Source organism: Lathyrus oleraceus, chromosome 6 (assembly GCF_024323335.1).
Source record: "Lathyrus oleraceus cultivar Zhongwan6 chromosome 6, CAAS_Psat_ZW6_1.0, whole genome shotgun sequence".
Taxonomy (NCBI): Eukaryota; Viridiplantae; Streptophyta; class Magnoliopsida; order Fabales; family Fabaceae; genus Lathyrus; species Lathyrus oleraceus.
This window is the reverse complement of record NC_066584.1, coordinates 373,388,642-373,400,152: the sequence shown is the minus strand read 5'-3', so window position 1 is coordinate 373,400,152 and position 11,511 is coordinate 373,388,642.

The window sequence follows — 11,511 nt, the reverse complement described above, 5'->3', positions numbered from 1 at the left end:
AGCATGTAGCGAGCATTCGCTAAGCCTTCGCTAGGCGAGGCAGGAGCGAACGTGACAGTCGCTGACTTTTCTGTTCTGATTTTTGCTCATCTGACATGTTTTATCATAGCCACGCATTATTTACCTGACCCTATTACTGTTGTGATTTCTTTTGTGGTGTAATTCTCGATTGCACCCTGATTTGGTATTCTGACCTGTTTGCTGAATTTTGTAAGGGTTCACATACTCCCGGAAAGGGTAGCTTGCTAGGTATTCCACTTTATTTGTGGGATACCCTTGTGGGGATTCATCCTAATTACTTAATTGATTTTAATGTGGAGATTCCTCCTAATTACTTAATTGATTATAATATGGACCTAATTACCTAATTGATTACAACTACCTAATTGATTATAAAATATTACCTTTGAATATGTGATCTTGGACCTCTCTTTGTTGCCTTACGATATTACGGTATTATGGTCATGTTCCGCAAATGTGGGGATACACTTATCAAAGACCCTTCGATTAAATCATCATGTCCCTATAAAATAAATCATTGTCCCTCGGATGTTGCCTGCGAATATATGATTATGTCCCTCGATGACCCGTCGTTGTAGCCTACGGTTAAATGATGATCGTCCCTTCGAATGCTAAGGTATCCTTACAAATGTTGCCTTCCATGACCAATCGATGACCCTTTTACATCCAAAGGATAAAACTACTTACTTCTCAATAGTAAGGATAGTTTTACCCTCATAAGGATAGGAAATGCCCATAAAGACCTTGGGTAGGTATAACTCTTAATTGCTGGCTCACAACCTAAAACATTTTTCATACCTCACACTTTGCAAATACTAGAAAATCACCACTTGGTATACATTCGTACTAGAATCATTGCCAAGTTATATTTTTCTAAACCGCTTTCAAAATTAAACGAGATAAATACTTTGTATACATTCGTACAAGATTCATTACAAAGTTAAACTCTCTTTTCAAAACATTTTTTAAGCAATTCACAAACACTTTTTTTCAGACAAACATAAGTGATCAAGCAATTAAGAGCCCATGGATAACCATGGATACAAAGGGTGCTAACACCTTCCCTTTGTATAATATACCTCCCGAACCCAAAATCTAATTAAGGTCTTTCCTGTTCTTTTCCACCTTTCCTTATGGGATAAAAGAAATGTCGGTGGCGACTCTTGCTAACCGCGACATTTGCTTTCCAAAGCAAAAACACACAAAGTCAGTTCACCGTATGACAGAACTGGCGACTCTGCTGGGGACAACTTAAAGAGAGGTTACCTTAAAAACAAGATCACTTATTCAAATTGTCTGATTTACTTTTAAGGGATTGCTTGGGTATCTTATGCTTGAGTGAAAGATCCTACACCCGGATCTAGTGTACCTTAGGTAAGTAGCAAGAGATCATCGCGACTATCCGGCGTATACTGGAATGGTTAAAATGATGGCTACGGTTAATGTGACACTTTGGATGTCCTGATGTTCCTCATGTTTACTTGAGGAAAAATTTGGCTTCCGCGTGGTGTCATCAAAGCGTTAACCAGACCTTTAGAACCCTAATTGACTCATCCTAGCCATTAGAAAATAGTGAGATAACTGACTTCGGTTCCGACTGGGGTTGGTTGAGACTCGATACTACACTCTTTGAGATTGGACTTTAGGGAAGCTTCGGTCAACCACTTGGTGTTGCACTGAAGTGGACTTAAGGAAAGGTCAATGATTTGAGATCCTTCTAGAACCCGATTACTATTCTAGGACAGGTTGAACCAACCAAACTTCAGTGGGGAGGGTACTTACCTATGGAACTCATGCAAGCCTTAAAACTTAAGAATGATGATTGTGTGACTTGCTTGTGCTTGTTATTTACATAACATCATAACATCATAACATCATAACATCATAACATCATAACATCATAACATCATGACATCATGACATCATGACATCATGGCATTGTACTAACCATTTCAAGGACTTTAAACATTGAAAACATTTCATACATTGCATAGCATAACAGGTACTCTAAAGGGATCAATGTTCTCACGGTTTTCCTCCAAACAGAAAAATGGACCTCGAACAAACTGTCAAAGATCTCCAGGCTCAGAATGCTCAATTCCAGGAGATGATCTTGAACTTATCCAAGGGGCAGGAGGAACTGAAGGCTCTCTTGCTCGAGAAAAAGAAAGACAAGAAACCTGTGAGTTACATCAACCCGGGAAGAAGGCTCAAAGGACAGGTTACAGGAGTCAAGATTAGAATTCCGAAGGATCAAGAAGATGAGACAGAAAATGATTCGGAAATGACTTAGCGACAGCTTTCTACAAGCATTACCAGTATAATTCTGAGTTGGCACCTACTCGGCTACAGTTGCAGAATATGACTATGGGATCTAAAGAAAGCTTCAAAGAATATGCTCAAAATGGAGAGATTTGGCTGGCAGAGTCAAACCCCCTATGACTGATCGAGAATTAGTGGACATGTTCATGAGCACACTGACTGGCCCATTCTACAGCCATCTATTGAGGAGTTCCTCACTGGGTTTCACTGAACTTATATTAACAGGTGAACATGTTGAAAGCGGCATTCGAAGTGGAAAGATACAGGCAGCTACCTCTGATCCTCCGGAGACTCCTAATGTCATCACTGCTCCTCTGCCTAATCATGACGAGACTGTCAATGCTGTGGAAGATACTGATAACGATTATGACTTGGATAGCTGGATTTTCCCGACAATTGGTGACGGACTCGACAATTGGAAGGCTGAAGACACTATCCCGATTTCCTTTAGTCAGGAGTAATTGTTATTGTCTATTTTAGTGTTGCAAATTTTTTAATACGATTGAACTTCTTAAGGCATTGTGTCTATGCCCGGGGCACAATAGCTAATTTGTTAAGGGTTTTGTCATTTTCATAAGCATATTCACATTCAATAAATCAATGGACCTTTTTGCATTCAAATATTGCGCTCTTTATCTTTCCTGTCATCTTTCAAATAAGCTACGTTTTCTTGCACACACTCACGTAACAATTTGCCGATCCATATCCACTCTGGATCTTATTGGTAATAACTCTGCTACTGTTCATTATGACTTTGAAAATCCGATCTACCAAGCCGAGGATGGAAGTGAGGAAGATTGTGAAGTCCCTGAGAACTTTCCAGACTATTACTGCAAGAAGAAAAGGCCATACAGCCGCAGGAATAATCAATTGAAACTGTGAATCTGGGTACTGAAGTAGACAAGAAAGGAGCAGGCTTGGAAAACAGTGTCAAAGAAAAATTGAGTCGGATGTTACGTGACTATGTAGAGGTTTTCGCTGGAAAAATCAAGAGATGATATGGAATGATGAATGTCAAAATCAAGAAGCATCTCCAAGAACCCATAAATCCGATGCCACCAGTTGAAGGAAGGCCTCTAATCATGTATTTGACCGTGTTAGAAAATTCAATAGGGTGTGTGTTGGGGCAACATGACGAGTCTGGTCGAAAAGAGCATGCAATATACTACCTTAGCAAAAGGTACCGACTATGAAACAAGATACTCACAGCTCGAGAAAGCTTGTTGTGCTTTGGCTTGGGCTGCTCGCCGACTAAGACAGTATATGTTGAATCATACCACTTTATTGATTTCTAAGATGGATCTTATCAAATATACATTTGGAAAACCTGCTCTCTCCAATTTGAACAACAAGATGATTACTGAACTCTGCACGCAGTTCAAGATAAAACACCATAACTCTTCTCCGTACAGGCCAAAGATGAATGGCGCCGTAGAAGCTGCTAATAAGAATATTAAGAAGATTATACAAAAGATGACAGTAACATACAAAGACTGGCATGAGATGCTACCGTTGCTCTTCATGGTTATCGCACTTCAGTACGCACTTCGACAGGGGCAACTCCATTCTCTTTAGTCTACGGAATGGAAGCCGTCTTACCAGTGGAAGTTCAGATTCCCTCTCTAAGAATTATGAAAGAGGCAGGTTTAGACGAGGATGAATGGATTCAAACTCGACTCGATCAGATCAATTGGATTGATGGAAAGAGACTCGCGGCTGTTTGTCATGGGCAGATATATCAGAAGCGCACGACCCAGGCATTCAACAAAAAGGTCAAAAGACAGGTGTATCAAATCGGCGACTTGGTGATCAAGCGTATCATTCTACCACAAAGTGATCCCAGAGGCAAATGGACTCCCACATACGAAGGGCCATTTGTAGTTAAGAAGGTATTCTCTGGTGGAGCCATGATACTTGCTACAATGGATGGCGAAGACTTCCCACATCCCGTGAACGCAGACATAGTCAAAAAAATACTACGCATAAAAGAGACCCGCTAGGTCGACGTACTTAGGCAAAAGTAAGGGCATCCCAGCGAACCAAAAGGGTTCGGGCAAAAATTAGGGATAAACATATAAAAATGTACACCCGGCAAGTCGAAAACCTGAAAAGGCGGCTTGGGCAAAAAAGGGTATCCTGGTGGACTGAAAACCTGAAAAGGCAGTCCAGGCAAAAATTAGGGATTAAAAGCGTATGACTATGTCCCGTTCTCAGACAGCTTCATCCAAGTTCAAAGGACTGAACAAGCCAATCACTTCTAATTTGACGGTAGGAGATGAGATGCTTGAAGACATAATGACAGTGGCAGAATTAAAACAATAGGACTTTTTCTTCATAGCTTTTCTTTGTTGTCTCGAGGATTTCCTCTTACTAGGATTTCTGTCTCCTTGTACACAAATTGCCTGTTTATAGGCCCTCTTTCAAAATCAATACAATTTCATTTCCAAAAAAGATGCTTTTGTTTTGCTTTCTCTGTTTTGTTTGCGTAAACGTCCATTGATTTAGATTGAATTGGTATATGCATTTGAATATGATCGATGTTTATCAAAAATACATGCATAAAACGGAAATAGCAATTACATAAGACTTCAGGATCGAGGAGAAGGTCTAACCATGCGTTCCAATGAGTCCGGTTGCTAACTCCATTCCCCAACAAAAACAGCTATTTCCCAGAAGAGGTTGGCATCACCAGACAGACTGGTCATCTCTTCTGTCCCCAGCCAGACCCTGTTGAGTGTTTCCACCATCAGACAAAAATCAAGTATCCCCAGCTAAGAAAGGGTCATCAATACAAATGTCTCCAACCAGAATATTGGGATTTATTTTCCCTTGGAAAAACTCCTCATGCATAGTTCATTCATTACATTATTTCATAGTATACGCATGCATACAACATTCGCATTTATTTCCGAAAGCATAAAACATCTCATGCATCATGACATAGCATGAAGCTAACTTTATTTTTCAGGTTAATTATCCTCCTGGTACAGTCAAAACAAAGGTCCATTCAGACGGACATCTTTATCAATTACATTCAAGATTCAACTACATCTCTCATATACAATCCATATGAACATCCATTCTGACAAGCACTCTGATATCCTCCCAATGGTGGCATCTTTAAGCCCACCCCAGATATTCATTGCAAATACAACATATACAAATACTATCAGATATAGCCTAGCGTACGGTTCATTTTGACTCAGCTCAACAGATGACTCCTTCAACTCAGATACGATCTAACGTACGATCCATTCTGACCTTCAACAACTCCAATACGGTCTAACGTACGACCCATTTGGATCTTCAAATCCTCAGATACTGCCTAGCATACGGTACATTCCGGGGTACAGTCTAGCGTACGACTACTTTCTTCTTCAGATACAGCCTAACGTGCGGCTCATTCTGCAACTCCAATACGGTCTAACGTACGACCCATTTGGATCTTCAACTCAGATGCGATCTAACGTACGATCCATTCTGACCCCTTTTTCAGATACAGCCTAAAGTACGGCTCATTCTGCAACTCCAATACAGTCTAACGTACGACCCATTTGGATCTTCAACTCAGATACGATCTAGCGTACGATCCATTCTGATCCTACCTTCGTCAGATACAGCCTAACGTACGGCTTATTCTGCAACTCAGATACGATCTAGCGTATGATCCATTCTGATCTTTCATCCCCAGCGAAGTCACCCGCCTAATGGATAACTCGTTCTGCTACTCAGATACGATTTAGTGTATGATCCATTCTGATCCTTCATCCCCAGCAGTGTATGACCCATTCTGATCTTTCATCATCAAACTTCCTGGATGGCATCTTTAAGCCCATCTCCATCAGGAATAACCTTTGATTAACAAGTGCAAATTTTTGGGCTTTTGTGTTCAATCCCCTTCAACCTTCCAAGTCACGAATGGCACACAGGCCAATCTAACTCCTCAGGTTTCAGAAAATTGAACAGGGGCAGCTGTTGCACCCCAAAATTTGCCCGTTAATGTTACAAGGCATTTTTTAAGGCACTCAAACTTATTTTCTTAAGCATTGATCTTAAAGGAACAAAGACCCAGCTCACAGATGGCCAAATCCAGAAAATGGCCCAAACTGGCATGCTCGCTAGGCGAGCAACTCCTTCGCCTAGCGAACCCTTCGCCACGCCACTCGCCTAGCGAAGCTTGCGAAGACCAGAAAATTCTGGGCTTCATTCCGAGCCCATCAGGTCACAAAGATTGTTATAAATAGCAGAGCTTCATTCAGAAAAAGAGAGAGAGGGAGACGGACAGAAACCCTAGCAAAGAAACCCTAACAGAAGCAACACAGCAAACCTTGGAGGCTAACCCAGAGAGTTCAGAGCAACCCTAAAGGAACCCTGAAGGAAACTCATCTGCACCAAGGTTACCTCAGCCCAACTCAATCCGACTTGCCAATTCAAGGTTGCAATTCAATTGCAAACAGGTTTGCATTACTATTACCGCTTTATGTTCTTAATTTGCATATGGCATTATGATTGAATTTGTAAAAGTATCTTAAGTTTTGCATGTGAATTTAAGTATGTATGAATATCTTGGATGTTTAACCATGTAATCTCGGTAATGGATGCCATAGGGTGTGAAGCTTGCTGAAATTGTATTGTTATCAAAACCAGAACCCGCAGTCGCTCGCTAGCATATCGCTAAGCGAGCATGTAGCGAGCATTCGCTAAGCCTTCGCTAGGCGAGGCAGGAGCGAACGTGACAGTCGCTGACTTTTCTGTTCTGATTTTTGCTCATCTGACATGTTTTATCATAGCCACGCATTGTTTACCTGACCCTATTACTGTTGTGATTTCTTTTGTGGTGTAATTCTCGATTGCACCCTGATTTGGTATTCTGACCTGTTTGCTGAATTTTGTAAGGGTTCACATACTCCCGGAAAGGGTAGCTTGCTAGGTATTCCACTTTATTTGTGGGATACCCTTGTGGGGATTCATCCTAATTACTTAATTGATTTTAATGTGGAGATTCCTCCTAATTACTTAATTGATTATAATATGGACCTAATTACCTAATTGATTACAACTACCTAATTGATTATAAAATATTACCTTTGAATTGTAGCGGTGTATTCGTCGCCATATGATCTATTGATTAAATCATAAGCAAGGTATACAATGATTTTTCGAGTTGCCACCGTACTTTTATTTATCCAAAGGATTGGCTAAAAAGCGAACAAAATCCTAAGAAGTTTTACACGTAGAAAACTAATAAAAAGATCAGAGAGTCTGGGTAAGGGGTAAATTACGCAATGGGAAGGTGTTAGGCACCCACTACGTCCTAGGTACTCCTAGGGAGCCCTTTTCACACTTGTTGTATAAAATTGTTATTTGTTTTTTTTTGACATAAATATTGTGCAAACATGATTGGGATGATGAGAAAAGAATATACAATTTTTATTGGGTTTGAACGGATGAACCCGCTGCCTACGTACCATCCATCAAAGGTAAGGATCAAAACGCCGTAGTTCGGCTAAAAACTTCCAAAAGTTAGTGGATTCAATTTTAAACACAAGCCCTAAGGTCTTACGTTATCCACGGGAGAAAACTCAACCTTATACAAACAACAGGTCCACCATGTGAGAACAGCTTCAACTTGCTAGTGAGGGGTTAACCCTATAATAAGCAAGGAAGACTTACAATTCAATCAACTAAGGACAAATAGGTGAGATTGACATCAACCAACTAAGATAAATCAAACCTATAGCTCATGTATGAAAACTTAACAAGAATGGACAAAGCCACAAAAACATTGAATGGGTGAAGTTAATTGATTGTGAGTATTCATGAAAGTAGGTCAAAGTATGATTAAGATTAATTTAAAGAAGTATTATGAAATGGAGTTTGAAAAAAGTCAAGGACTTGGGTCCAGGTTTTTAATTTGAAAACATGAAGATGTTTGCACAATATCTATCTCAAGTTTGAAAGTAAAGTGTGAAAAAGTTTAGGACATAATGGGGATGAATGGATGAAGATGAATTGTAAAACTTCTCAGAAAGTTCACCTCTTGAGATCATATAGAAGATGATTCAAGTGTGTCCTTTGGAATGGGCAATAAGCAATAACCAAACAAACAAACAAATGATACCGGATGCCACTCAATGGTCTTACTCCAATCTCACAAGCAAAAAGCGGATACCGGATACCAATAAATGGATTTACACCAGTCTCCTAAGACAGAAAATGGATATCAGAGGCCACTCAATGGACTTACACTAATCTCCTTAACAAAGAAAAATGAAAGAAAGTGGATACCGGATGCCAATCTGTCTGGACTTATACCAATCTCCAACAAAGGAAACATTGGGATGTCAGATGCCAATCTATCTGGGCTTACTCTAATCTCCAACATATGATCATAGGAATACAAATGCCAAATTACACGGACTTACAATTGTATCCTCACATACAATCAAACAAAGCAACTTATGATCACAGGAAAGCAAATGCCAACTTACAGGGACTTATAATTGCATCCTCACATAAACAAACAGAAGCAAAACATGGATGTCAGATGCCAATTTATCTGGGCTTACTCTAACCTCCACAGTATGGTCCTGGGAATACAAATGCCACATCACAGGGACTTATAATTGCATCCTCACATACAACAAACAAATGCATCAAGTAAAGATGAGATGAGTAGCCAATGAAATGGTCTTACAACTCACTTCCATATCATAGAAACAATGGCCAAAGGAATGGTCTTACAATTGTTCTCAATGGGGAAATCAACAATGATATAATGTCACAAAGACAAATGAGATGATCATGCAATAATGAGCAATTGATGATGATAAATGCATAGAGCATACAAGCAAACATGTGCATATGAAACAACAATCAATCAATGAAAGCATTCAGCACACACTATAACCAAACAATGAGGCTCATACAGAAGGGTTAGGCATTAAAGCCAACTGGAATAGGGTTAATGGTGCTCTTAACCTTGCCATTGAAGGGCTAAGGTGAAGCAGATGAAAGGATATGAGGGGTGTGCCTCATTGCTCTTATCCCTGATCAGGGAGAGCATTGAATATCAGAAGGTGTGGGAGTTCAGAAAGTAGGAACTCTCTCCACAGATAAGACTCTATAGATCTTGGGCTGGGATCTCAATGCTACAACCATGTAATGGGAGCAAGGAGAAGACTCACAGAATAGTAGGAGATAGGTTGCTTATCTCTTGGATTCTACCAATTGCCTTATTTGAAGGACTTTTCCTGCTTGGGACAAAAGTAAACACACACAAGCATTGCCTCTTAAGGAGGACTTCAGACAGTTGCCTGGCCAAATAACAGGCCAGGTCTTCCAGACTACATGAAGAAAAGGGATTATACCTCAATGCAAATTGCTATAATAGCAAAGCAAAGCAAGTTCAAAGAACTAAGCAACTAATGGTACCTGAAATAGTCAAACAGAATCAGTACACAGTTCAAAAGTTAAAGCAAAAGGAGGTAGGAATCAACAGTCAAAACAAATAGACAAATGTGCAATGCACAAGTCTCAAGGCATATGAGCCAAGCAACCTACAAAACAAAGAGGTTAGCTCATGATAATCAAATAAAACTCATTCAACTTGTATAAGTTTCTTTGAGACAATTGCTTCTCAACCTGAAAACATGAACTCAATCATAAGCAATAAGACCACTAGGACAAGCCTAGGGTCAAAAGAGGATGAGAAAGTCAAAACAGAAAGTGATATCCAATCAAAATCAAATTCAAACATTTAAGAAGCAATCTCAATTGGTTTCATGTTCATATCATGCATCATTATCATTTCATAAGCAAAAGAAGTCAAAGCATGGCAAATGAAAGCTCATAGAAGTCAACAGCAAGACTTAACTCAAAACCAACCATAAACAATTCCAAAAATCATCAAATAATTCATGATCAATCATAATCCATAACATGACATGCATATAAAATTTCAGCTCAATTGGATCATGGGAAGATAGTCAATGAAAATCAGAAAGTCAAAACAATTTCAAACATGCTCAAAGAAGTCAACCAAACATGCATCAACTTCAAAAATTCATAAATCAGTGATAACATATGAGAAATGAATGGGATCAACACCATGGCAAAGCTTAAGATGTCTAGTAATCACATACCAAATTTCATGTCCATCTAATAAAGTATGAGAATTTCACAAATGATATGGCATGGAGTGTTACAAAAAGTCAACATATGACCAAACAGGGGAGAAAAATCTCAATCAATTGGAAAATGCCACAAATAAATCCACAAAAACTCACATGTAAACTAGACATACTCAAGTACATTCATGCAAAAATTCAATCCATTTTGAGGTCAAGAAGCATGGTATTGAAAATCATGAAGTTGCACATCAATGGTGTGACACAAATTGTCACACCCTAATTCAAAAAATCATAACTCACAAACCAGATAAGATAAATTCACAAACTCTATACCAAAATCACCATGAATGTGTCTAGTTTGTGCATAAAAAATTTAAAGGCCATTGGATAATGCATCATCATTTCACAAATGTTTTGGTAAAAGGTATAAGAAATGGATACATGTTACAAATCCTAATACCATTAAAAATCCACTTATCCAAAAAATCAGGAAAAATCATGATAAATAAGTAGAGATCAAGCAGAGCACAATGCAAAAATTTTCATGAAATTTGGATCAAAAATGGATGAGATATGATTTTTGTAAGATTGTGCATCAAAGTGAAATAAATATTGAAACAAAAACATGAAATAATGGATTAATTGGGCACGATGGCAATTTTGTAAATAATGGGAACTTTAAGTAAAACGGTGCGCATCAATTCTGGGCGTGGCAAGCAACAATACGCTTATGGCAATCAAACAGTAGAACTCCATGCAAATAACACAAATAGCAACAACCAAACGCGATTTCATGGTTCTGGGCAAATTTTTAGGGTTTTAGCAACAGTGTATATCATCATCTTATTCACCAATCGTGAAAAACAAATGTGCCCATAAATGGAAAACTAACACACCATTCTAATCAGCAGGCAACACACATCGTGAATCCAAGCATCATTTTCATTGAATCAAACTATTCAGCAAGCATCAAACAAAAACTCACTTGAACATGAAACTTTAAAACCAGATTACTCACTCATCACTCAACCATTTT